The following is a 27,371-nucleotide window of genomic DNA, read 5'->3' as shown; positions in this document are numbered from 1 at the left end:
CGGAACGTGCCTGTCATTTACAGAACTGCAAGTCTTTTCACGAGCTCCAGACATGTTATAGCGCCAATCTAAAATCTAAATAAGTTGGTGATATCCACAAAGATTGTATTCTCCCAGTTGTGTTCTAGGTTGTTTACTGAGTGCACTATTGTCACAGGTGGGGGTTTTGGATGTTACTGTAGGGTAGAATTTCCTTGTGTGTAATTCTCCCCACCTGCTTCTATCCCCCAGAACTTTTTGCTAGACTCTTGGATTTTTGACCATTTCTTGTGAGTGGGAACCTTTTTTCCACATTCACTCATTCATTCATTCATTCATTCATCATTTTACCCTACCTTTGGGAACCTTTTTTTCAACCCTTTTTGGTATATCTTTTTGAAGTCCTTCTTTCCTCCAACTTTTAAAATGCATTGTTGCAGCACTTACTGTGCAGTGTTGCTGGGAGCTCCTTGGGCTGCCCTTTTCTTTTCCTTGCAATAAAACATGAAAGCAAAGACAAAGGTATACTTGCATCCTACCTTTATTATGTGGGATCAGCACACCCCACCTTCTGTGGAGTGTGGAGGGGACACAATATATCCCCCTTTTCCACTTCTCCTGTTACTTTCTATTTACATTGACAAGTATATCTGAATGGCTGGTACTTTCCTCGCAGGCTGTTGCAGCTGCGGTAAGGGACACGAGTCACCGTTGACATAAAATGGTGGTTGCACTCTTTTTCGCCATCTCATGATGACTTGTCTCGAGTTTTCTGCCTACCTGGGTGGAGGAGGTCCTGCTAGGTCTTTTGGCTTTGGCGGGCTTCCTTGCAAAAGCCTGCCAAGGGTCTCTAGAGTGGCTGAAAGGGCAGGAAGTGGCAGGGAACACAACATTTTGTGGACTCTGTACTGCAGTGTCGGCTTGGAACCAGTTTGAACTGGGAGGTTGTTTGTCCTTTCTGAACAGCCACCCCCTTGCCTGAATGAAAGCTTGGTGATGGGTGGACCCAGCCGGTTTCCTGCATTAAAGGCTAGGATCCTGGATCTGAAACGAGTTGACCACTGGAAAGAAGAATCCAAAAAAGAGGGAGGATGTCTTCGGCCACCTCCAGCGACTGCCAGTGCCTGCCAAGTAACCACTGTTGCTCCAACCTCCTCTGTGAGACAGGGAATATCCAGAACAGACCACTTCCTCCCTTGGAATGGTGGGCCCAACCAGTCACAAGACCAGCTGCAATTGGTTCCATGTGATAATATCCCAGCAAAAATGTCAACATACTAGAATGGCGCCGTATTTTTGCAGCATTACCACCATATGGAACCTGCAGGGGACAACCCTGCAACCCCCAAATTCTTTTTTAAATGGAGCGGTGGACACCCCCATTCCCATTTTCCCCATATATTATCCCAATAAATAATGTTGCCTATGCCATTTACCGGCGACCATGTGTATGGCAACATTATTTATGAGGATAATATTACCCGATACCCAGCAAATTGAGTCATAAGAGCTGCGACCTCCCTGGGCTGCAATCTCCCAAAACCCTGGGATCTGAACATTCCTGCTGCGCATCATCTCGTGAAGCGTGGTTTTGGCTGGAACCTTGTGGGCATCCGTGTGGGCCTAATGACTCTTTCCCGCTCCTAGATGTCTTCTCAACCGAGTCGGAGACCAAGAAACATCCGAAAGTCTGCCGTGTGACAGCCATCAGTGTTCCGAAGCTTGTAGAATCCCAACAAGCCAGTATTGTGAAGATCATCTGTTCGGTGTCCCATCACAAGAGGGTGACCGTCTGCTCCCTCCAAAAGTTCCTTCTTCAGGCTCCAGGCCAAGAAATCAAAACCGCAGCCTGCTCGCCTCACCTTGGGGGATGCGCCAATGACATTGCTTTCTTCAACCCAAAAGGTGCGGTCGTGTTCCGCTTGTTCATCGTTCTGTGCTCCTCCTACGCATCTTGAGACATGTTTAGGCGGACAACCCAACCCTGTTCTCCCTGGCATGAGGACTTCAGTCCTTTGGGCTACAATCCTTCAGGGGGTCTACGTAGCCTCCCAGAAACTTTACTTAACCAACAATTGCACTTACTTGCAATGTGGGTGACTCTACTGAGCACAGTGCCTGTCTTCCTTTGTTCTTCTGCCTACAGGCCCCTGGTCCCCCAGTGCCTCATCTGACGGAGACTGATCCCCAGACAGGGTTGGCCTTCCAAAGCCTAGGCTACTGCTGAACGTTATTACCTGCGTCAGTGTTGCTAATGCATTGCATGTTGGGTGATTAAATGATCTGCTAACCTGAAGCTACTCTGCCTACTTACCTGTGTTCCATCCAAGGTCTAGGATTCAATATTGCAATGCAAATAGCCAACTGTATGTGTGTGCTAATTGTTTTACTTACCTAAAAGCCTAGTATTGTGTTGTGTTGCCTTGGTGTATGTAATAACCATATTTGTATGCAACTACGGTGTGTGCTTCCTTGACTGAAAGTGCTTGGAGGTCTTTGTACTTTCCTACAGACCACCTAGACTAAGCCTGGCTGCTCGACCATAGCTACCAAACCTCCTGGGTAGTTCAAGCCAAACCTAAGAGTTGGAGAGCTGTATATCCAAGAGGGAGCCTTCTGAAATCCTACCACAGGTGGACATGTGTAAAACTCCCTAGCAGTTACCTATGGTGCAAGCTTTGAATGAAAGTCAGATCATTTTAAAATTGTTATTAAATAAACACCCTACTACCTCTGCAGAAACTTCATGTTTGAAAATACTGCTACGACCTCACAACTTTCCCAACCCAAATGACACTATGGGGGGCAAGGTACATCACGCACATCCCAGGGTGACAAGTGTACCACCAACACACGTCTGCAGTAGTGACTACATCCGGCCTCCACCCCAACACTTATGATGTTTCCAGCCATAGATGGACTAAGAATATTCCACTTAAGTCAGGGGAGATGGACAGGAAATACAGAACAGGCCGAAAAATTCTTTAGCAAAAGCAACTATACTCGAAGACACCGAATATAACTTTTTTAATGGATCCCATTCGATCTGCAGGCTTTATTTATTTTCAGCAATTTGTCTGGCAAAATCCTATTGTGTATTGGGTCCTTGTTAGGGAGAATCATTTTCATGCTTCATCCCCTCTCCTAGTGAGACCCCCTTAGCACTCTTTGCTAGACTTCTGGCTGGACCTTTTTCTTTAATTCTAAATGAGAGAATACTTTTCCAAAGGCCGAATTAGCCCAAGTCTTTGTTGAGCCCCCGAAGACACTCCAGAGCTCCGATCCAACTCGCCCAGACCCCTTCAGCAGAGTGTGGGACTGTGAGGAGCAAAGCAGATTCTTTGTTGGTGCTGCACAAAAGGCACCAAAACCACAGAGTGACCAAAGAAGTTTATGAAAGCTGTACCAGTGGTACTCCCTCAAGACTGCTGCTGAGAGATCCTGTCCATAGTCCTGCCTTTCGTCATCAGACCAAGGAATCCGGAGGTCAAGTCCAGTGCTGCCACATTGAGGAGAATCCAGTCAGGAGGTTTTCTTCAAGGTATTGTGGGGAGAAAGGTTGATATGATATGGTATTTGTAACGCCCCTATACACAAGTGTTTCAAGGCGCGACGAGGCGGGGGGGGGGGGGGAACAAGGGGAGACAGACAACGATCCTACTAGGCCAGGTGTCATTCAGATCGCGCAAGGCAGGGGTAGGGGGGCTGGGAAAAGTGCAGGGGAAGGGGAGAGGGAAAGTGCAGTACATGGTTAGTAGAATACAAGATAAATAAAAGGGCCAACTGGTGGCAAGTGCAAGGAAAGTGCAGTACATGGTTAATAGAATACGAGAGAAATAGTAGGGCCAGCTGGTGGCAAGTGCAAGGTAAGTGCCGGGAGAAGGGGCTGTAGGATACAGAGAGTCCCGTAATGCAGGTAGGCAGTGCAGAGAAGAGTGGCTGGGCCAGGACACGAGATCGGCGAGTGGCTCAGTTGCAGATTCAGTGCAGGTTCAGTGATTTTAGCAGGGGAGAGAGGGAGAGAAAGCGGAAGCAAAGAGGAAGGTTTTGAGGTGCTTCCAGAACCGGAGATGGTTCTCCTCAAGTTTCAGGGAGGCAGGAAGGCTGTTCCAGAGGGAAGCCCCTGCTGCGGCGAGAGATCTACCCCCAGCTCGTTGCTTGGAGAAGCGGCTGACCCTGAGGTGGTTGGAGGTGGATGAGCGAAGGGCTCGAGAAGGAAGATATTTAGGAAGAGAGAGTTGCAGGTATTTTGGCCCAGGGCCCCACAAGGCCTTGTGGACAATGCAGAGGGTTTTGAACTTAATCCTTGCAGCCACTGGGAGCCAGTGTAGTGATTTCAGTCCTGGAGAGATACGGTCCCTGGGCTTGAGGCCAAGGACATGTCTTGCAGTCCTGTTCTGGATGAGTTGCAAAGGGCAGAGAGTAGAGGCAGGAAGATTTAGATAGAGGCTGTTACAGTAGTCCAGCCTAGAGAGAACCAGAGCTCTGGAGACAGTGAGCTTCTGGGGGAAGGAGAGGAAAGGAAGGATACCTCTGAGGAGTTGTAGCTGGTAGTGTGACTTCTTAGAGACGTCAGAGATGTGAGGAAAGAAGGAGAGTGTGGAGTCGAAGATGACCCCTGAGGTTTTTTGCCGTGCAGGTAGGAGCAGGAAGAGGGCCAAGGGAGGCCGGCCAGAGAGGTGCAGGGAAGGAGGGAGTGGGTGTGCCGATAAGTAGAATCTGAGTCTTACTGGCATTAAGGCAGAGGTCGTTGGCGGCACACCATTCCTGGATAGCAGAAAGACAGTCAGAGATGAGGGAAGTGGAAGAGGAGGCCGAGGGTAGCCTGAAAATGAGCTGGGTATCATCCGCGTAGCACTGAAAGTTGGGACAGAGAGCGGCGATGGGGTGAGCAAGAAGGGAATAGTTTCTTACCTGTAACTCCATTTCTCCAGCATTGGTATCTTTCATGGATTCACATGCTTAGAATATTCCCCGTCGTCAGGCTGGGAATCCCCGGTACATTATATAGACCCTTTCCCGTAGGAAAACTTTTTCGACGCTTATGCGTCCTATCCACCTCGTTTTGTATCATGCGTGCCCGCGCCGTCAGGACGCCATGATATAAATACAGGACCCGCCCTCGCGCTCCCTCAGATTTCGGCCCCCAAAGTAGTGGGGAAACCAGTTTGCATGGCCAGGGGAGGCAGGCGGGCGCATGTGAATCCATGAAAGATACCAATGCTGGAGAAATGGAGTTACAGGTAAGAAACTATTCCCTTCTCCAGCATTGGATCTTTCATGCATTCACATGCTTACAATAGATTACATAGCAGTACCATCCCGAAGAGAGGAGGCGTGCATGCAAACTCACATACTTTCCTTACAATGCCAGTTCTCTATGGTCGTGCACCCATCAGCAATAGTTAACATAGAGAACGAACAATATTCAATCATAATTGCAACCAGATCTAACCCCTCAACCGGGGTTTACCTTATTGGAATAGGTGTCGAAGCACCGCCTGTCCCATCCGAGTATCTTCGGCATGTTGTTGTGACAGGCAGTAATGGCGGGTAAACGTGTGTGTAGCCGCCCAGGTAGCCGCCATGCAGATGTCCCCCAGAGGGACTCCAGACCACAGCGCCGTCGACGATGCCGCCGCTCTAGTGGAATGAGCTCTTGGGCGTCGCGAAAGAGGCTTCCCAGCCTTGGAATGGCAGTACGAAATGGTAGACGATACCCATCTTGACAGTCCTTGCTTTGAAATGGCTTTGCCATTAGTACCCAGACCATAGGCCACGAACAATTGCCTCATTTCCCTGAAAGGTTGCATGCGATGAAGATAAAACTTGAGAGCCCTCTTCACGTCTAATGTGTGTAACGTGCGCTCTGCTCCCGAGCATGGCTCTGGAAAAAACGTAGGTAAGACAATAGAGGAATGTTTATGGAACACTGAAGGCGCTTTCGGTATGAACTGTGGGTTAGTGGCCAGGACCACCTTGTTCTTAAAAAATCTTAAGTATGGTGAGTCTACCATTAGAGCTTGGATTTCCGAAACACGTCGGGCTGAAGTGATGGCCACCAGGAAGGCCAATTTCCAGGACAAAAACTTCAGAGACGCCGATGACATTGGTTCAAAAGGAGGTTTCATAAGAGACGCTAACACCAGATTGAGGCTCCACACCGGAGGAAAACTCTTCTCGGGAGGGAAACTCCTGAACAACCCTTTAAGGAAGTGCTTAATCAGGCGGTCGCTGAATAACGGTGCGGAATGTCGTTGACGTGTAAACCTGGAGATGGCAGCCAGGTGTACTTTTATCGACGACACCGATAAGCCCTTTTGAGCTAAGAACAGCAAGTATGGAAGGAGCTGTTCCGGCATAATCGACTGCGGATCCAAACCTGGTTGATCCCCACACCACTGACAGAAACTCCTCCATTTGTACGAGTATGAAGTGTTTGTGGAAGGTGCTCTTGCCGCTTGCAGAATACGACGACACTCCTCCGGAATCGTTAGCTGGCCAAATTCGGCGAAGTCAGGAGCCAGGCCGTCAACTTGAGGCTGTCTGGGTCGTGATGCCAGACGATACCCTCCTGTCGAGACAGAAGGTTGGGGATCTTCTTGAACCTCATTGGCTCCGCCGCAGCCAAGTGCAGCAGGTCTGAGAACCACACTTGTCTGGCCCAATACGGGGCTACCAAAATCACCCGACATGGGTACTTGAGGATCCATTGCAACGTCCTCCGGATAAGAGGAAAAGGAGGGAATGCGTACAGGAATTTGTTCGTCCATGGGAAGGAGAACGCATCTCCCAGTGAGCCCTGCTGAGGCCATCTGCTTGCATACTGCGGGCATTTTCTGTTGTCCTTCGTCGCGAACAGATCGATGGAAGGATGTCCCCACTTCTTGAATGCATGTTGTAGTTGCTGGTCGTTCAGCGCCCATTCGTGAACCTCGTTCATTTCCCTGCTGAGGGCATCTGCCTCCACATTTCTCACTCCTGGTAGGTGGAACGCCAAGATGAGCATGTTGTGTTGCAGGGCCCAATGCCAGATTTTCTGTGCCTCCGTCGACAGGGACCTGGAACGTGTTCCTCCTTGTTTCCTTAAGTAAAACATTGTAGTCGTGTTGTCCGTCATGACACGCACCACAGAGTCTCTCAGTTGAGGAAGAAAGGATTTTAGAGCCCACCGCACTGCTCTCAGTTCTAGCAGGTTGATATGCAGGGAGGACTCTTGTAACGACCACCGGCCTTGTACTTGTAACGTCTCCAGAGGAGCTCCCCATCCGCTCAGCGATGCATCCGTCACCACCGTCTTCTGGAATTCCGGTTCCATCAGAGGCATTCCTTTCGTTAGATGAGTAGAAACTCTCCACCAGCGGAGTGCTTGTACCAGTTGTTCGTCGATGACCAGTCTGTCGGACCAGCGACCTTGGCTCTGCATCCAACGGTCCGCTAGAAATTCCTGGCAAGGTCTCATAAACAGGCGGCAGTTGTTTATCAACGGAATGCAGGACGACATGGTCCCTAGCAGGGACATGTATTTGCGCACCGACACCCTGGTACCGCATTTCCATTCCGATGCCTTGCTTAGTAGCTTCTGTGTTCTTTCGCTGGATGGTCTTACAAGGCCTGTGTGCGTATGAAACTCTGCTCCTAGAAAGACCAAGGTCCCCGAGGGCTCTACGGAGGACTTGCTGAAGTTTATCGCGAAGCCCAGTTCCTGTAAAAGGGACATTGTGGCCCCCAGACTGTTTCGTGTTTGTTCCATGGACGAGCCTCTGACCAGCCAGTCGTCTAAATATGGATAGACATGGTGACCGTCCTTCCTTAAATGGGCCGCTATGGGGGCCAAGCACTTGGTGAACGTCCTGGGGGAGGACTTGAGACCGAACGGGAGGACCTTGAACTGAAAATGCTTTGACCGACGACTAACCTTAAATATTTCCTGTGTCGTGGACGTATTTGGATATGAAAATATGCGTCCTGAAGATCTAGCGACGACAGATAATCCATGGGTTGCACTGACCTGATAACCTCCTGGAGCTTTAGCATTTTGAATTTTGAGCTCTTTATCCATTTGTTGAGTACCCTCAGGTCGAGAATGGGCCTCCATTTTCCATTTGGCTTCTTGACGACGAAGAACCGGGAGTAAACCCCTTGTCCTTCCTGTGCCACAGGAACCCGTTCTACCGCTCCTTTTTGTAGCATAAGCGCCACCTCTTGTCTTAGAACTCGAAGGTGGGGCTGGGCCGAAAACACTGGCGGAAGACTTGGAGGCTTGTTTTTGAATTGCAGCGCATGACCCATGCGAACCGTGTCCAGAACCCATCGATCTGTGGTGATGCATTCCCATTGGTCGATATGATGAGCGACTCGACCCCCCAGGACGTTCCGAAGGCCGTCATTGGTTGCTGGTTTGCTTGTCCTTCGTCGACGAGGGACCCGAGCCTCGACGTCTGGAGGCTTGATAATCTCTGCCTCTACGTGCCGACTGGGATGCCCGTCTGTAGCCTTGTGAAGAGTATGAGGGCCTGTTAAATCCACGGTCCCTAGAGGCTCCAAAGCGGGAGTTTCCGGAGGCGCCCCTGAAGGGGCGAAAAGAACGAAAACTTCTACCTGTCTGGAGGGCGCCCAGAGACCTAGCGGTATCAGTGTCTTCTTTCATCCCCTTCAAGGCTTCATCGACCTTGTCTCCAAACAGATGTTCTCCTTCACATGGCATGTCTAGAACTTTGTACTGGACTTCAGGTCTAAAAGTAGTACATTTGAGCCACGCTGGTCGACGAAGTACTACACCATGATTGATTTGTTTGAACCCCGCAATATTAATTGCATGGTTCGAGGCCTCCTCACCATCCCGTACTAGTAACATGGCTGCTTTGCAATGTTCTTCCGGCAGGTGTTCTAGGATAGGGGCTATTTTATGCCACATCTCCCTATCGTAACGCGATACAATCGCCAAGGAGTTGGCTGCTCTTACCGTCGTGGCGCCGACTGAGAGCACCTTTTTCCCGAAGGCGTCCTGCATTCTTGCCTCGCTTTCTGGAGGGGTTGAACATTTTTGCTGTACTCTGGCCTTCCTAGCCGCTGCCGCCGATACCACAGAGTCTGACAGTGGCTGTGATGTTAGACATTTTGGAGTGGACTCCGGAGCTTTAAACTTTTTCTCAATACGCCCCTTAATAGCCGGTTCCGAGAACGGATGACGCATCGTCTTGAGGCCTTCTTGCCATACGTGGTCCAGGATTGGGATGGCAAAGACAGATTTCCTCCTTTGACCCATGTGATCAAAAAGAAAGCAATCTTTCTTTTGCTCCTCAGGAATTAAGCCGAACTCGGAACACGCTTTTCCCATCATTGCATGGAAGGCTCCCACATCATCCGGCGGAGACGGTTGTGCCTGGCTCCTCGTAGACTCTACCTCTACATCCGAATTCCATGTTGGGTCTCTCGAAGGTGACAGGGAGATGTCCGACCCCGAGTCACCTCGTATAGAATCGGACTCCGATAGCTCACCCTCCTCCTGCGCTCGAGGACGATCCTTCACCACCTGGGAGGTCGAAGGGCTTTTGGTCGTCGTGCGAGCTGCTTGAGCTTGTTCTTCGACGGAAGGTGCAGAAAATATCGATGATGAATTGCCAGGCTGAGGGATCTGCGTATCCAGACGCTGCAGGAGCTTCTGAAGTGTATTAAGCACATCCAGAGACAAAACCGTCTGGGGGGTCAGCAACGTCGAGGATAGAGGGACCACACCCCCACTCGCACTAGTCGTCGACGTATTGGAAGGCCGTAGGCCCAAGTCCGACGGCTGCATAACCATGTCACCTTCTCCTTCCATCGACGACCCCGGCAAGGCCGTGTCTTGCAGCAGGACCTCAGGGGGGGCCGGTTCACAAACCTCTGGCTGCCAGGCCATAAATTGAGTCCCCGTCGAAGGAATCCCCACTGCTGCTGCCTGAATAGTAATTGGCATCGTCAGCGATACCGGTGTCGACGAGCCAGTCGCCGGCACCGAGCCTTTAGACTTCGTAGCCGATTTCGTTGCCGACTTCCCTGCTGAAGCGTCTCGACTCACGGAAGACCTAGGACGGTCCCCTGAGGAGGATTTTGATGCCGCTTGCCTCTCCGTCTTAGAGGATGAGGAGGAGGAGGACTTTTTGTGTGATGAGGAAGACCCAGCATGCTTCCCCGCATGCTTGTCCGCAGGACATTTTTCGACAGGCCTCACCTTCTTCGAGGGAGGTTCCGACTTGCTCCTGGAGGCCGTGGAGCCAACTTCTGATGCCGGATAGGCCCCCGCTCCGTCGTTAAGCCAGTCGACCAACCTCCTTTTTCGGTCTTTAAGGGTTTTTTGGGAGAAAACCTGGCATATCTCGCATGTATCCGCCGTGTGGTGCGGGTGGAGACAGTAGATACAATCTATGTGGGCATCACCTTCATAGACTTTTTTGAGTCCACATGTCGCACAAGGACGGAATAAAGCTTTTCCAGACATATTTTCTTTAGAACGTAACTTCGCCGAAGCGAAAACACAACCTAGCTTCAATTAGCAGTAACCGCGAGGATCCCACTACTTTGAAAGACGGTTGAAATTTGAGGGAGCGCGGGGGCGGGTCCTGTATTTATATCATGGCGTCCTGACGGCGCGGGCACGCATGATACAAAACGAGGTGGATAGGACGCATAAGCGTCGAAAAAGTTTTCCTACGGGAAAGGGTCTATATAATGTACCGGGGATTCCCAGCCTGACGACGGGGAATATTCTAAGCATGTGAATCCATGAAAGATCCAATGCTGGAGAAGTGCCAGATACTGGTTGAACAACCAGGGGGAGAGGTTGGATCTCTGGGAGACACCACAGGTAGAGCAAAAGATGTCAGAGAGGAAGGAACCCAGTTGGACCTGGGAGGGTCGATTGGAGAGGAATGAGGACAGCCACGCCAGAGCTTGACCGGTGATACCCAGGTTATCACGGAGACGGTTGAGCAGGATGGTGTGGTTAACAGTGTCAAAGGCAGAAGAGAGCTCGAGCAAGATGAGAACATAAGGGGTGTTAGAGTCAAGGTTTGAGAGCAGGTCCTCACAGATGTTCAGGAGAGCAGTTTCCGTGCTTCTGGCAGCTCTTAAGCCAGACTGATGGTCATGAAGACTACCAACAGATTCAGCATGGAGATTACGCTTGGAGATGGCCAGTTTCTCCAGGAGCTTGCCCAGGAAGGGAGTGATAGAGATTGGGCGATAATTAGCTGGGCAGGAGGGGTCGGAGGAGGGTTTCTTAAGAAGGGGGTCACAAGGGAGTGCTTGAGGGGGGATGGGAAGACTCCAGAGGCGAAGGAGTGATTGCAGAAGTCAGCCAGGGCAGGCGCCAGGGAGTCGATGTGGTCCTTGATAGTTTTGGACAAACAGGGGTGGACCTATTTTGACGAGACTTTCATAGATCGGACTTGTCTCGAAACCTCGTCAGCAGAAAAAAAGGGGAAAGGCAGAGAAGGAGGGAGGAGGGGTGGCTGCAGAAAGGCCAGAGGGAGAGAAGGGAATAGGGGAGGGGAGGTGATAGGAGGAGAGTGAGGACAGGATTGAGTTTTTGAAATGAAGTGAGAGGCCAGTGCAGTGCAGAGGGCCTGGGAGGGGACAGGAGAGGTAGAGACTGCAGCAGGGTTGGCCAGCTCCTTGCCGATTTTAAAGAATTTGGCCGAATTGTTAGATGCCGCAGAGATGCAGGCTTGGATAAGGGCTCTCTTCTTAGTGAGAACGGAGAGCCGGTATTGCCTTTCGAGCAGGCAGCATGCCAGTTTGTCAAAGGATGAACATGAAGCACGCCATTTCCTCTCTGCCACCCTGCACTTGCGTTTAAGGGTGACGAGATACGAGTCATACCAGGAGTTACATTTGGCTTTGGGCTTCAGGCGGATTCTCATGACAGGGGCAAGGATATCAAGGGTATCAGATATAGCAGAGTGGAGAGTGCTGTGTCAGGGTGGGAGTCAGCCGAAGGGGTAGGGGGACGAGAAGGTGGTAGCGAAAGCCTCAACTGACACGCGCTTCATGGGTCGGATGACCGCGAAGGTGGGTGGCAGTGATGAGGGTGGCTTTGGCTGTGGGGTAGGGAGGGTGAGGTGGGAGGATAGGAGAAAGTGATGACTCCAGGAGAGAGGAGTGGAGAGAGGGACAGAGAGGGGAAGGTCTGAAGAGATCAGAGCATCAAGAGTGTGCCCTGCAGAATGGGTCGGCCCAGACGGGAGAACAGAGAGAGAGAGTCGCAGAGGTCGCAAAAGAGTCTAGAGGGAGGACAGGAGGATCAAGGTGGATATTGAAGTCTCCAAGAAAGAGGAGTCGAGTGGTTAAGGACAGGAGTGAGGAGGAGAGGTCAGCCCACTCAGAGAGGAAGGAGGAAATTTGACCTGGTGGCCGATAGATAGTAGCCACGGTAAGGGAATGGCAAGGAGAGAGAGAGTCGGCAGACAAGGCATTCAAAAGAGGAGCAGGTCTACGTAGGAGTGACAGTGGCAGGAATCCACTCAGGGAAGATAAGGGCCACGCCCCCCCAGCACGGTTGGGCCTGGGCAAGGAGAGAATCTTGTAACCGTCAGGTAGGAGTGTGTCAAAGTTGGTGACAGAGCTGGCCGTGAATCATGTCTCAGTGAGACCGAGGATGTCAAGGTCCAGTTCCTCAAGAAGGTGACAGATATCAGAGGAAGGTTTGACGGCAGAGCGAGAGTTGAGCGTGGCATTGTGGAGTAGGTTGCCATCCTGAAGGACTTCCGGGGAGGGGTGCAGATCAGAGGTATGCCCTTGTGGAGGTGAAGAAGAAGGAGCCAGAGAGAGGGCAGGGTGAGAGGGTGGAGGCAAGGTAGCCGAGGACAGAGAAGAGGGGACAGCAGGAGAGGAAAGGAAGTTGATGAGGCGCGGGAAGCGTCTATCAAAGAGGTGGAGGTTGGCCTGAGGGCCTTGGACCAAGACGGTCTCATTAGCCTAGACATTAATGATGGCCTTAGAGGAGCGGAAGGGGACCAAGAGGACATCCCAACGGGTGCCACCAGTAATGGGAGAAGAGGAGAAAGGAGAGAGCACAGAGACCATATGAAGGGTCCATAGGTCAGGGGAAGGCACGAAAAAGAGGATGTCAGTAAGAGTTTCCTTGGAGGAGGCGCTAGTGTAGGTGTCAGCGATAGGGAGGCCTGGGTTGGAGACCAGCATATCCTTTTTAAACTTTTTCCTACCAGATTTAGTGAGGAGAGCAGGATAGTCAATGGAGAAGCAGTTAAGAGAAGATAGGAGAGACAGAGAGCACCATGGAATAAGGAGGGAGTGGGGGGAAGACAGACGAGATCAAGCGGAAAGGAATGAAGCGGCAAGCCCTAGTTACCACAATTTCAGAGCAACAGTAACACAGTAAATACAATGTAGGTACCCAGTGTAGAGGCCACCTAAATTTGAGAGTCCTGCGAGGGGAGACAAAGCAGACCTAATTTACCACAATTAGCGGTACAACCATGTGAATGAAAAAGGAGAGGAAAGGAGTGGGTTGTTTGGGCTGGGCAAGCAGGTGTAGCTAACCAGAAGAAAGGCGGACTGGCGCCTGGCGTCACCTGCAGACACAGGGAGACGCAGCTGTAGGAGCAGCCCTTTGCCTAAGGGGGCCCTTAGCCGATGGGGGCTGCCAGGCAGGTGTGGGGGTACCAAGGGGGGGGGGAATTTATGGCAGGAGGAAAGGAAGGGGAGGGGGGAAGTGGGCAGGCAGAGAGGCGGGAGGGGACAGGGGAGAGGAGGACCAGGAAGTGAGTTGGAGGGAGGGGCTGGGGACTGCACAAATGCGCACGGAGCGCCCAACACACAGTGCCTGCAAAATAATGCTTACTGAAGGCCCAACGGGGCCTGGAAGGCAGCCTCACAGCACGCACACCGGGCTACGGGCGGCCGCTCAATCCAGCTCAACAAAGGTATTGCTTACCTTGATCTGTGAAGTCGCTCCAGAGTGAGGAGTGCACATAGAGGTCTCCGCCCTCTCTTTACCTCCGACTCAAGCCGCTGCTTGTGTCCCTTTAGCGAGTCCTTTAACAGGGTCTCCAACATTGATTGTGTCCTCTTGACTAGAGAAGTATCCACAGGAACTTTTTGTATTCCGCTGCTTGTCAACTTTGAGCTCTCTCCGAACTGTCTTTAGCTAGGGTTGCATTATGGGACTTTGACTTAAGTGTGCAAAGAAACCACCTCTAGAACCTGAAGCCCTGTTAGTATAACACTAACCAACCATTTTCCTTCTCCAAAAGTCACTATCTTGGTGTACAAACAAAGGCGAAATGTTTGGGAGTCCATTGAACATGGAGGGAAAGTTTCTAAGAGAGAAAATGGAGCCGTATAGCAAATACGGAGCAGGAGCTGCAGACTTCTAGAAGAACCCCCCTCTGGATGAGGTCTGATTAATGCATCAATGCATGTGAAAAATATTCCTTCTAGAATGCTCTGCACCCCTCGATGCGCCCCAGTTGCCGGTGAATCCTGCATTGAGTAGCTCGTATCTATGCGCTCTCTTCTCAGCCTGTAAAGGATGCACTGGAGGGAAAGAATGTGCCGATACTTTGACAATGCGCTCCCAGTTGGAAAACGCCAAGATGCAACCAAGCAGCAAAGCAATTTGGGATTTTCACACGCTTAACCACTAACCTGGCCCAGTATCTTTTTCAGATTTCCCAGATCAATGGCAAGCCATGCATGCGGCAGCAGCGTGCCGTAGAAATCCCAGTACCAAACTGCAATGCAATGCTAGGAAAAGGTGTACAGCGTCAGCTGTCTGGACCTCACAGGGATACCAGACTGCGTTAATTTGGCCAGGGTTTATCTGACAGTGGGAAAGAAAGGGTTGTTGCTTCTGCATTTCCAGACCTGTGCTGTTTGGCCAGAGACTGGCTTGCCTTCGCTGCGCTCCAAGTGCTGAAATGCCATTGCAGCCGTTAATGGACAAGTAGTGTGCATCGAGGCATTGCTGGGAGGCTGGGGTCGCCCACCAACACGGTCATTCTGAAATACCAACTTGCTAAATGTGTGCAGGCGGCACGTGAAAGTCAAAGTGAACACAAATTAATGTATTGGTCACAGAAAAACAGTATTTAGAAGAACTTGCCATAAGACCACAGCAACCGGAAGCACAGGCTCATGAATATTACCCGTTGTCAGGCCGGGAACCCTCTGTAAAAGAAAAAACGGTTTCACTTTAGCTTACAAACCATCTTTCTCCTATGAACCAATCACTGAGCTCTGGGTCATACTGCACCTAGCCAATGACTGCCCTCTCACTAAGCCCCTCCTCTGGCAGCCATCTTCAGATTTGGAAAAGTGGCAGTATGACCAAGAGGCACAGAGGGGCGCAGGTGGGAGGGTTTGCATGTGAATCCATGCCAGACCCATGCTGGAGAACAACAGTTACAGGTAAGTAACTTGTCCTTCTCCAGCATGGGGTCTGGCATGGATTCACATGCTCATGAATAAAGAATACATAGCAGTACATACATACACAACCACGGGAGGTGGCAAGGCTCAACAGAAGCAATTACACTTACCTCCGGACCAGGCTCACCTTCAAGGGAACAGGTTGCGCAGGATCATCCTGCAACGGCACCGTTTGAGTTGACTGATGACTCGTAGTAGAGGCAACAGTGGGAATGCGTACAGAAACAGACGTTCCCACTGGAAGAAAGCGGCCACCCCATGCTCCCTGGCTGGTGGAACCTGCTGGCGAACCTCTGGCACATGGTGTTCGTTGCCGCCACAAACCGATCAATCAGGGGTCTGCCCTACCTGAGGAACAGATTGTCCACTTGATCCTGCCGAAGATCCCACTCGTGGCAAGAGCTCCCTGCTGAGAGAGTCCGCAATAGTGTTCTTGACACCCACCAGGTGAAAAGGAATGAGAAACATCCCCGGGCGACGGCCCAGTGCCACAAGTCATGCGTCTGTCTGGAGAGCGCTGGGGATCTGGTTCCCCCCCCTGCTTTCTGGTGTAGAACGTGGTGGTGTTGTCCGTGGAGACCCTAACTACCTAGCCCTCGAGGGACGGAAGGAACGACTTGAGGGCCCAGAACACTGCCCGTAGTTCCAAAACATTAATGTGGCGATCCCAATCCTCCGGTTGCCATAGGTCTCTACGTGGAGACGTCTGGTGTGGGCTCCCCAGCCCGCCAGAGAAGTGCCTGTCATGACCATCTCCTGATACGGGGGACCCTGGAAGTCTGGGCCCCCAGCAATGTTGGAGCACACGCCCCACCACCTTATTGCCCGAACTACTAGCCGAGAACAATCGTATCCTTGAAGCTTCCAGACACCTGGTTCCACCAGCCGTCCAGCAATTCCTGGAGGGGTTGCATCTGCAACCTGCAGTCTGATCAGGTAGATACACAACGACATTATGCTGAGCAATGGCTTGATGGCTTGCACTGTGGCGATCTTCAGCACCAACAGCCGCTGCACCTTGACCATGGCCACAATACTTTCTTCCAAGGGAGCAGCCAGGCAGGAGAATGTTAAGCCTGGCCCCCAGGAACAGAGCGTCCTGCGATGGAAGCAAGCAGGACTTCAGATAATTCAGGGAAAATCCCAGATCCGTCCGCAGCCAGCTGGTCCTGTCCGTGTGGTCGATGGCAATATCCCTCGACTTGGCCCGGATGAGTCAGTCATCGAGGTACAGGTACACATGTATCCCTTGCAGACGTAGATAGGCCGCCACTGTGCCAGGCACTTTGTAAACACCATGGTTGCCGACTTCAGTCCAAAAGGGAAGGGCCTTGTATTGGTAACGCTTTCCCTATACAACGAAGCGCAGGAACTGCTGATGCTTCTTGTGAATGGGGACGTGGAAGTAAGCATCCTCCATATGCAGTGACGTTAGGAAGTCCCCTTCCTCCAGTTGGCTGAGCATGTGCTGCATTGTGAAACTCCTCAATTTTTGGGACTTGAGGAACTTGTTTAGTCGCTGCAGGTCGAGAATGGGCCTCCAACTCCAGGTCTTCTTTCTAACTAAGAAGTATCTGGAGTAAACTCCGGCACCCCCGAGTAGCTTTGGAATGTGCTCCAATGCCCCTTTTCTTAGCATGGCCCATACCTCCTGCAGGAGCTGAGGGATGCGCTGCTCCTGCCGGGCCCCTGGTGGAATCTGCTGAAACTTCTGCTGGAATTCAAGAGTGTGTCCATGGGCCAGAGTGTCCAGCACTGATCGGACGGTGGCCATCTTCTTCCACTCACTGACGAAGCCCACCAGCCGGCCTCCCACCAGGGTGCATGGGTGGGGGCCCAAAGTCCTGGAGTTCAGTCATGCTTCGGGGCCTGCGTGCCGTCTTGGGAGCGATGACGACGGGCACCTCTGAATGCCTTGGAAGGACCCCTGTAGGCCTCCTGGGTCGAGGAACGGGAGGGTTGAGGGTAAGAGGACAATCCGACGCTGAAACGCTTCGACGATCTCCCGGATTTGGTCCTGAGGCATGGAAGGAAGGGCAGTGTTGCCGGAGCGTGCCCAGGGCCCTGACTGTCTGTCTGTCTTGATGGCTTACGACGAGTCATCAACAGCCTTCCCAAAGAGATTGTTCCCGTCAAACGGCATTTCCAGGACACTCGTCTGAACTTCCTGCCGAAAGTTGGTGGCTTTCAACCAGCCACGACGTAGGCAGACTCCATTCCCCATCTGGCAGAACCCAGTGTCTGCAATGTACAGGACCACTGAGATGGCATGGTCCGATGCCACTTCGCCCTCCTGGAGGATCTCCAGCCCCTCTACCCGCTTGTCGTTGGGGAGGAATTCCAGCAACTGGGCCATCTTGTACCACAGCTCAATGTCGTACCTGGCCAGGAACGCAAGAGCATTTGCCACCTTGACCGTTGTTGCTGCTGAGTTGATCACCGTTCGGCCCATTGCGTCCAACTTCTTCCCCTTGCTGTCCGGAAGAACAGAGGCTAACGACGATGGGTTTGAGGATGACATCCTCACAGCCGCCGAGACGGCCGAGTCTGGGGAGGGCTGCAATCGCAGGCACTTGGGTGCAGACTCCGGCATCTGGTACTCCTCTAGCCGGTCTCTTTTCGCCAGCGGTGAGGCGGGATTCTTCATCAGCGCCAGGCCTTCATCCCAATCGTTATCCAGGAGAGGCACTGCCAGAATGGTCTTCCTTTTAGCCTCTCTGCGTTGGTACAGGAACCCTTCCTTTTTGGTTGCTTCCTGCATCAGCTGTAACAGCTCCGGCGTGCGGGCGACCATGGAGTTGAATGATCCCACCGCATCCGGCGGAGACTCTCTTGGTGGTGGGGTCACGCAGTCATCTGGATCAGTTGTCGCTGTATCCGTCCCTGTATCCCTGGGTTATGTGCAGCAGCAGTTGATGAGGTGGCGTAGGGTGCAGCTTCCCCTTAGTCAGTGGTGGGCCCAGTTCCACCGGGGCCAGAGCTGAGGGTGCCATCAGCATTCTCTTCTGTATCTCAAACACCAGCGAGTAGACGGGATGTCCAGCGACACGTCTCTGGGGGGTGCAGGGGGAGTAGGCTTGCTAGGCTCAGCGCCTACGTCTTCATTGTCTGTCAGGACCTCACAATTTGTATCTCACATTGGCAAGGTTCCTTGGAGAATGGGGTGTTTCAAATGCCATTCAAAGAAAGTTAGAAGGGGATGTTATTGAAGTATTTAATGAATCCTTTTTAGCTAGTTCATATTTCCTTAACTCACTTTCATGTAGAAAGATGAAACACTCCCAAGCCAAGATGGTGGAACACTTTCCCAGCAGTGATTGGTTTATTCTGATGCAGGCAGCATTGTGTAGTCATTTAGAATGTTCCTGACAATTCTAAACTGCCTTTCATTAAAGTTTTTCATCTGGTTAGGTCATGTAATTTTTAGCTCCAGTAAATTTAAGTATTAGTTACAATATACTAGTCTAGAATCTTTTGTAGTTTCCAAATCTAATTTAATAAGCAAAGAGGCAAGAAAGAAATCTAAAGTTGAAGATTTTCACCAGAACCTGTTTGCTGGGCAGCTGAAGCTTTAAAAGAAGAACTGAACTAAGCTAAGTGAATTTTTGTTTAAAAGGAAGAAGATTCAAAGACTTTAAATTTGAAGACGATATTAGACATCTTTTATGCAGTGCAAATTTATGTAAAAGGAAAAACTATTTGTTTAAAATAATAGAAAAATAAGTTAATTTTCTTTTTGATGTTAAAAGGGTTTTTTTTTACATTAACCAGGCGTGCGGATCTATTTCGCCGAGTTACTAATTCTAATTCTTGTTTTCTAACCATCTAAATATAATTCAATGTTTTAGTTCGTTGCGCTTTGCTTCTATCGTATTTTTGCAGCGCGGTTAGAAGAAAGGACCTTACGACGTAGCGTTAACGTCGCGGCCATCTTGGATTTATTTTTTAATGCGTCGCGTAGTGTTACGGACAGCATTTCTTCAAAGACATTCATCTGAAGATAGCGCTTCAGAAAACGAAGTGTGTCAGTTACGATTTTCCAGTGAGCGTGATCAGATGTAAATAATTTTCTTAAAAAAAAATATAGCGTTGAGGAAGTTTTCAAATAAGAATTCCTGCAGAGTATGAAATTTCCAGTGAACATAAAAGACACATCAGAGGTAGAAGGTATTTGACATACATTAATATCTATTTAGTGTAATAAAATAAACTGAAGCAAGATACACAGTAGCTTTAGGAATAACTACATTGTTGGATATCTTTTGTTAAAATCACAGTTTTGAATAGAAAGAAGATGTACATAGAAGAGAAGTTCGTACAGAGCATTTCAAGTAGCAACAGCATTCTCTTTGAAGCAGCCTAAGAGCAAGTCTAGCTTAGGCAACAGGTAACTAGAAAAATATTAAAGAGAGAGAGAGAGTCAGAAAAGAAGTTTATATTATTTATTTAAGGTTGTATTTTCCTTTTAGGAACTCAACTGATTTAAAAGTCATCCGGAGAAGACGGTCTGAAGTACCTGCAGTGGGAGTTCTTGTCTTTTGTTATTTTATCCATTCCCCTTTCCCCTCGGGTTTGCCTGGCCAATAGTTAAATAGAATAAAGATTGTTGAGCAGGCAGGCTTAGGGGGTTTGGTGGGCCAGCTTCACTCCTGCAGGATCCAACTGCTTCAGTACCTTTGACAGAATGAAAGGCCCACGTTTTTGATCCTGCCTGAGTGAAGATGGACGCCGAATCTGGGTTGAGTTTAGTAGCATTGGAAAAGATTCTGTTAGAATTAAAGTCAGAATTAAGGGAGACTAGGAAGGAGACATTGTCCTTGGGAGTTAAGATGGAGGAGTTGAATAGCCAAGTTAAAAAAGGAGATTCAGCTAAAACATCAGGTTTGAGTTTTAGTTTTGAAAGGGAACCACCTACTTTGTATCCAGAAGAAGAAGTTATTAGTGAAGCCAGAGAAGTTACCGTAAAGGGGAGAGGAATAAATAGTTTTTCGGGAGGTACAGTGATTTCCACTCCATTAGCACCCCCAGAAAGATTTGGAGGAGATTTTAGAAAATTCAAATCATTCATTATGCAATGTGAATTACACTATATGTGCAGACCAGAGGCTTTTTCCACAGACACCTCCAGAGTAGCATTTTTAATCTCTTATCTCACTGGAGAAGCAGCAGCTTGGTCAGTGCCTTATGTAGAGCGAAGGGCTGAAAAATTACATAGTTGGTTGGATTTTAAGATGGTCTTTGGAAAGATGTTTGATCGAAGGACATATACTCAAAGTGTTGATGGTGAACTTTTAGAGTTACGTCAAGGAAATCGTGAGCTCATTTCTTATATCACACAGTTCAGAGCATTAGTGTTAGAAAGTGGGTGGCCTGAAGAAAAAAGAGCTTCCATTTTTTATAGAGGTCTGCGTGATGTGTTGAAAGATGCTTTATCAAATATTGTTGAGAGACCCACTTCAAGTGAAGATCTGATTAATTTGGTCATGCAATTGGATATGAGGTTGAGTGAGAGGAGGTTGGAAAAGCGAAGACATTTTCCTGAGAATAGGGTTTGGTTCAGAAGTAAACGTCCCAGAACAGAACAAGTTGTTAAAGAAGTTAAGGGTTTTTTGAGGAAAGATTCAGTAAATTTAGTTAGAACCCCATTGACCAAGGAAGAGAAAGACAGAAGAAGAAAAGAAAATGTATGTCTATATTGTGGGGATAGTACTAATTTTGTTGGTAAATGTCCACGAGCGCCCAAGCGTTTTCCACCATTCCCTGGAAAAGGACAACAGGTGGCGAATACAGTCCAGACAGCAGTTCCCTACATCACATTAAACGTATCCTGTACATGGGAAGGTAAGCCAAAATGTGGTGGGCCATGTGTAATTGATTCTGGGGCAACAGGAAATTTTTTTGATATTGGTTTGGCAGGTAAATTGGGAATTCCAGTAGTTAAAAAGGGAATACCAGAGCAAGTACGAGCTGTAGATGGATCTCCCCTAACCTCTGGTTTGATAACTCAGACAACTAAATTGGAGATGAAAATTGGGGAGGAACATAGTGAAGAAATTGAGTTTGAATTAATAGATGCACCACAATTACAGATTATTTTAGGTATGCCTTGGCTATCTCTACATAATCCTTTGATTGATTGGGGAAGGAGAACAGTAGAGTTCAAGTCAGGTTTTTGTACAGAACAATGTTTGGCAAGATTAACAGAAGATGGTCAGGAAGAAATTTCTAAACCAATAGGAGTATGTTTAGCAGCAGGATTAGTGAAGGAACATATTGTGGGGGCTGTAGCTGGAGTCTTACCTGAGTGTTATAAGGAGTTTCAGGATGTTTTTGACAAAAAAGAAGCTAATGAATTACCACCTCATAGAGAATTTGATTGCAAGATAGATCTTGAGGTAGGAGCACCAGTTCCTTGTGGAAGAATTTATGCTTTAACTGAGAGAGAGAATGAGTTTTTAAAAGAATACTTAGAAGAAAATCTTGCTAAAGGCTTTATTAGACATTCGCAATCACCAGCAGACAAACCATTGTTTTTTGTTCCCAAGAAAGACAAAACACTGAGAACTTGCATTGATTACAGAGCTTTGAATAGAATAACTATAAAGAATCGTTATCCATTACCTTTAATATCAGTAATGTTGGACAGGATTCAAGGAGCTAAGATTTTCACTAAATTGGATCTACGAGGAGCCTATCACCTGGTTCGTGTTCGTAAAGGGGACGAGTGGAAGACCGCGTTTAGAACGCGTTACGGGCTTTTTGAATACCAGGTGATGCTGTTTGGTTTGTGTAACGCACCAGCGGCTTTTCAATTTTTTATAAATCAAGTTCTTCGCGAATATCTAGATGTATTTGTTGTGGTGTACATTGATGATATTTTAATTTTTTCTAAAGAAGAAGAACAACATTTGTAACATGTTAAGAAAGAATTAATGAAATTGCGTGAAAATCATCTTTTTGCAAAACTGGAAAAGAGTCAGTTTCACACTAATTGTGTGGAATTTTCGGGCTTTGTGTTATCTCCAGAAGGTCTTGAGATGGATTCGAGTAAAGTAAAAGCAGTAAAGTATTGGCCACAACCGAGTTCAGTAAAAGATATTCAATGTTTTATTGGATTTGCAAATTTTTATCGTCGATTTATTCAAAACTTTTCACAGGTAGTTTCTCCCATTACTAAAATGTTAAAAAAAGGAATGAAATTTGTTTGGAGTGAAGAGGCTGACAACGCTTTTAAATTTCTTAAAGAAAGATTTATTTCAGTACCAATTTTGTTACATCCGAATGTGAATCAACCTTTCTTTGTGGAAGCAGATGCTTCTGACTGTGCCATGGGAGCAGTTTTATCGCAACGTCATCCTGAAACAGGTCAGCTTCATCCTGTAGCATTCTTTTCAAAGAAATTCACTTCAGCTGAAAGGAATTATACAATTACTGACAGAGAACTTTTGGCCATCAAGTCTGCATTTGAGGAATGGCGACATTATCTGCTGGGTGCACGTCATCAAGTTACAGTTTTAACAGATCACATAAATTTGACATTTCTTCGTTCCGCCAAGACCTTAACATCCCGACAACTCCGTTGGTCACTGTTTTTTGCAGAATTTGATTTTGTAATAACGTTTAAGCCAGGACGTTTGAATGGGAAGGCTGATGCCTTGTCTAGATGCTTTCCTGGAAGTTTGAAGTCTGAAGAAGGTATTTCAGTGTCACTTCTGTCTGAGAAGAATTTTGTGGTGGGTGAAGTGCATAAGGAAATAGATTTTCGAGAACAAATTCATCGTTTACTATCCAAAGAAGAATTGGAAGAATGGGAAGCTGGAGATCCGGTGCGAAGTATTAAAGACGGTTTACCTTATGTAGATGCGAAATTGTACCTTCCTTCTGAGGAATTACAAGAAGAAGCATTGAAGAATTGTCACGATTCACCATTGGCTGGTCACCCAGGAGTTAAGAAAACTTTGGAACTTCTTCGAAGAGAGTTTTGGTGGGAAAAGATGCGTGAAGACACAGAAAATTATGTTAGAACATGCGAAGTTTGTATTAGAGCAAAATCAGATCATCAAAAGCCTGCTGGATTATTAGTACCTCTGCCAATTCCGCCTCGTCCATGGCATACCGTATCAATGGATTACATTGTTGAATTACCAATTGACAAAGGATGCTCTACAATTTTAGTAGTAGTAGATGTTTTTTCCAAAGCAGGACATTTTATTCCCATTAAGGGAGCTGCCACAGCTATGTCTTTAGCACAAGCCTTTCTGCAGAATGTAGTGAAACTTCATGGTTTACCATGCCAAGTAATTTCTGATAGAGGCACACAGTTTGTTTCAAAATTCTGGAAGGCATTCTGTAAGGAATTGGGAATTGAAATTAACTTGACAACTAGTTATCATCCCGAAGGTAATGGCCAAACTGAAAGAGTAAATCAAGAGTTAGAAAAATACATTTGTTGTTATTTGGGTTCTGATCACAGTTGGGTGGAATTGTTGTGGTTGGCGGAATTCTGCTATAACAACACTGTAAAGGATTCTACTTCCATGTCACCATTTTTTGTAAATCAGGGATTTCATCCACGTTTTCTTAGGAGAGTAGTTCTTGAAGAGGTGGAGGTTCCTGATGTGGAGTGCAGGTTGCGAACTATGGGACAAAATTTGGAGAAGGCAGTTCGAGCTTTGAAAGTAAGCAAATTGAGCTACAAGAAATTTGCTGATAAGAAACGTAGGGAGGCTCCTAAATATCAAGAAGGGGATAAGGTATGGTTGTCCACAAAAAATTTAGCTTTGAAAGGAAAAAACAAATTTAGTCCCCGTTTTATTGGACCATTTGAAGTTGAAAAGGTATTTTCCCCAGTTACTGTGAAGTTGAATTTGCTATCTAGTATTAAAATACATCCTATATTTCACGTTAAATTGTTGAAGCCATGTGGAAGACACTAGATTGATGAGAGCACCTGGTCCAGTATTTTCTGATGATGATTCGGAATATGAAGTTCAAGCAATTTTGGATTCTAGAATTGTTCGAGGTCATTTGCAATATTTAGTGGACTGGAAAGGGTATGGTCCAGAAGAGAGATCTTGGGTTAAAAGTGAGGATGTCTATGCTCCTAAATTAACCAAAAAATGTCATCGTCTGCAGCGTTTTAAACCAGGCCCTGGGACAGGGCTTTACGGTGGGGGGGGGGTACTGTCAGGACCTCACAATTTGTATCTCACATTGGCAAGGTTCCTTGGAGAATGGGGTGTTTCAAATGCTATTCAAAGAAAGTTAGAAGGGGATGTTATTGAAGTATTTAATGAATCCTTTTTAGCTAGTTCATATTTCCTTAACTCACTTTCATGTAGAAAGATGAAACACTCCCAAGCCAAGATGGTGGAACACTTTCCCAGCAGTGATTGGTTTATTCTGATGCAGGCAGCATTGTGTAGTCATTTAGAATGTTCCTGACAATTCTAAACTGCCTTTCATTAAAGTTTTTCATCTGGTTAGGTCATGTAATTTTTAGCTCCAGTAAATTTATGTATTAGTTACAATATACTAGTCTAGAATCTTTTGTAGTTTCCAAATCTAATTAAATAAGCAAAGAGGCAAGAAAGAAATCTAAAGTTGAAGATTTTCACGAGAACCTGTTTGCTGGGCAGCTGAAGCTTTAAAAGAAGAACTGAACTAATCTAAGTGAATTTTTGTTTAAAAGGAAGAAGATTCAAAGACTTTAAATTTGAAGACGATATTAGACATCTTTTATGCAGTGCAAATTTATGTAAAAGGAAAAACTATTTGTTTAAAATAATAGAAAAATAAGTTAATTTTCTTTTTGATGTTAAAAGGGTTTTTTTTTACATTAACCAGGCGCGCGGATCTATTTCGCCGAGTTACTAATTCTAATTCTTGTTTTCTAACCCTCTAAATATAATTCAATGTTTTAGTTCGTTGCGCTTTGCTTCTATCGTATTTTTGCAGCGCGGTTAGAAGAAAGGACCTTACGACGTAGCGTTAACGTCGCGGCCATCTTGGATTTATTTTTTAATGCGTCGCGTAGTGTTACGGACAGCATTTCTTCAAAGACATTCATCTGAAGATAGCGCTTCAGAAAACAAAGTGTGTCAGTTGCGATTTTCCAGTGAGCGTGATCAGATGTAAATAATTTTCTTCAAGAAAAATATAGCGTTGAGGAAGTTTTCAAATAAGAATTCCTGCAGAGTATGAAATTTCCAGTGAACATAAAAGACACATCAGAGGTAGAAGGTATTTGACATACATTAATATCTATTTAGTGTAATAAAATAAACTGAAGCAAGATACACAGTAGCTTTAGGAATAACTACATTGTTGGATATCTTTTGTTAAAATCACAGTTTTGAAAAGAAAGAAGATGTACATAGAAGAGAAGTTCGTACAGAGCATTTCAAGTAGCAACAGCATTCTCTTTGAAGCAGCCTAAGAGCAAGTCTAGCTTAGGCAACAGGTAACTAGACAAATATTAAAGAGAGAGAGAGTCAGAAAAGAAGTTTATATTATTTATTTAAGGTTGTATTTTCCTTTTAGGAATCCGGAGAAGACGGTCTGAAGTACCTGCAGTGGGAGTTCTTGTCTTTTGTTATTTTATCCATTCCCCTTTCCCCTCGGGTTTGCCTGGCCAATATTTAAATAGAATAAAGATTGTTGAGCAGGCAGGCTTAGGGGGCTTGGTGGCCCAGCTTCACTCCTGCAGGATCCAACTGCTTCAGTACCTTTGACATTGTCGTCATCTCCCCTCAACTATTTTACCAACGTCCTCCTCGGCGTTCCAGCCGTAGTAGTCATTCCCCACGTCCTCCATGACCGTGTGAACGGACGCCATGTCCTCGTCGTCCGAAGAAATATCCGTACCTTGGAGCATCGTTGAGGTCTCCACTGCCTCCCTCTTTTTTTGCGTCCTGAGGGGCCAGAGCCAGGCTCAGGGCTGGCATTTTCTCCAATGTTTTCTCCAATGGTTTGGCTGAAGCCTCCCGCCTGGGAAGAAGTGCCGGTCTGGGCATAGCCAGGGTACCCTGGACCGGGTCAGTCCCTCTCACCTTCTAGAGGGCGGCCGCCGGCAGCTCAATTGACGAGGACGACTTCTCCTGGACTACCTCAGCCTTCAGGAGTAGGTCGGTCACCTTACTCTGCGCCCTGGCCTTTTCCGGTCTCTCCTGCAGCTTCCCGGGGGTAGCCGACTTCCTCTTCGAGTAGCTGGAGCGATGGCTTGAGATGGATGCAGACGGTGATGTTGATCGCGCCCCGCTTGTTGCGGGACTTGGCCTCATCTTGGGTCCCCATAGATGGGGTGCCCTCAAAGGACTTGGAAGCCCGCTTTTCGGACTGGCTAGTCCTGTGAGAGGCATAGCGCTGCTTGCTGCACAGGGTAGAGGCCTTGGCGTTGAGTCACGCCGCCAATCTGCTGTGCCAATCGTTCATGGTGCGTTTGGTGAATGCCAGGCAAATTTTGCAATCCGCCTCTTTGTGATCCGGATTGAGACAGAGGCACTGGGAGTGTTTGTCCTGCACAAAAGCATTTCTCAATCCACAGCTGGAGCAGAGCTTGAAGAGAGAACCTCCGTCATCCTTCTCCTCCGACATGGTCCAGCATGTGGTGTAGGCCCCACGGCCTTCCGGAATCTTCGATGAAATCTTGATTATTCTTGCCCTTAAGGGGCGACGAAAGATGTTGACAAACGGATCCTCGCTTACCGGTCAAAGGAACAAAAGAGCACACAGGCATTGAACTTTTTACCCAAAAGATCTGTGAAAAATCAGATAAGCTCACAGAGCAAAACACAACGACTCCCAATACTTGAACGTGCGGAAAAAATCTGAAGAGGACTGCCAGAGGAGGGGCTTAGTGAGAGGGGAGTCCTTGGATGGGGGGGCTCAGTGATTGGTTTATAGGAGAAAGACAGTTTGTAAGCGGAAGTGGAACTTTTCTTTTAACAAGGATTCCCGGC

At 47.8% G+C, this 27,371-nt stretch overlaps 1 protein-coding gene across 1 annotated transcript in view; it reads right to left on the bottom strand.

Moving 5' to 3' along the window:
• Positions 1–27,371, bottom strand: part of LOC138513169 (guanine nucleotide-binding protein G(i) subunit alpha-1) — a 340,588-nt gene that overhangs the window by 87,997 nt on the left and 225,220 nt on the right. The window lies entirely within an intron of this gene.

Source organism: Ambystoma mexicanum, chromosome 12 (assembly GCF_040938575.1).
Source record: "Ambystoma mexicanum isolate Mex_15411 chromosome 12, UKY_AmexF1_1, whole genome shotgun sequence".
In the NCBI taxonomy this organism is placed as follows: Eukaryota; Metazoa; Chordata; class Amphibia; order Caudata; family Ambystomatidae; genus Ambystoma; species Ambystoma mexicanum.
This window is presented reverse-complemented; position numbering and strand designations above follow the sequence as displayed.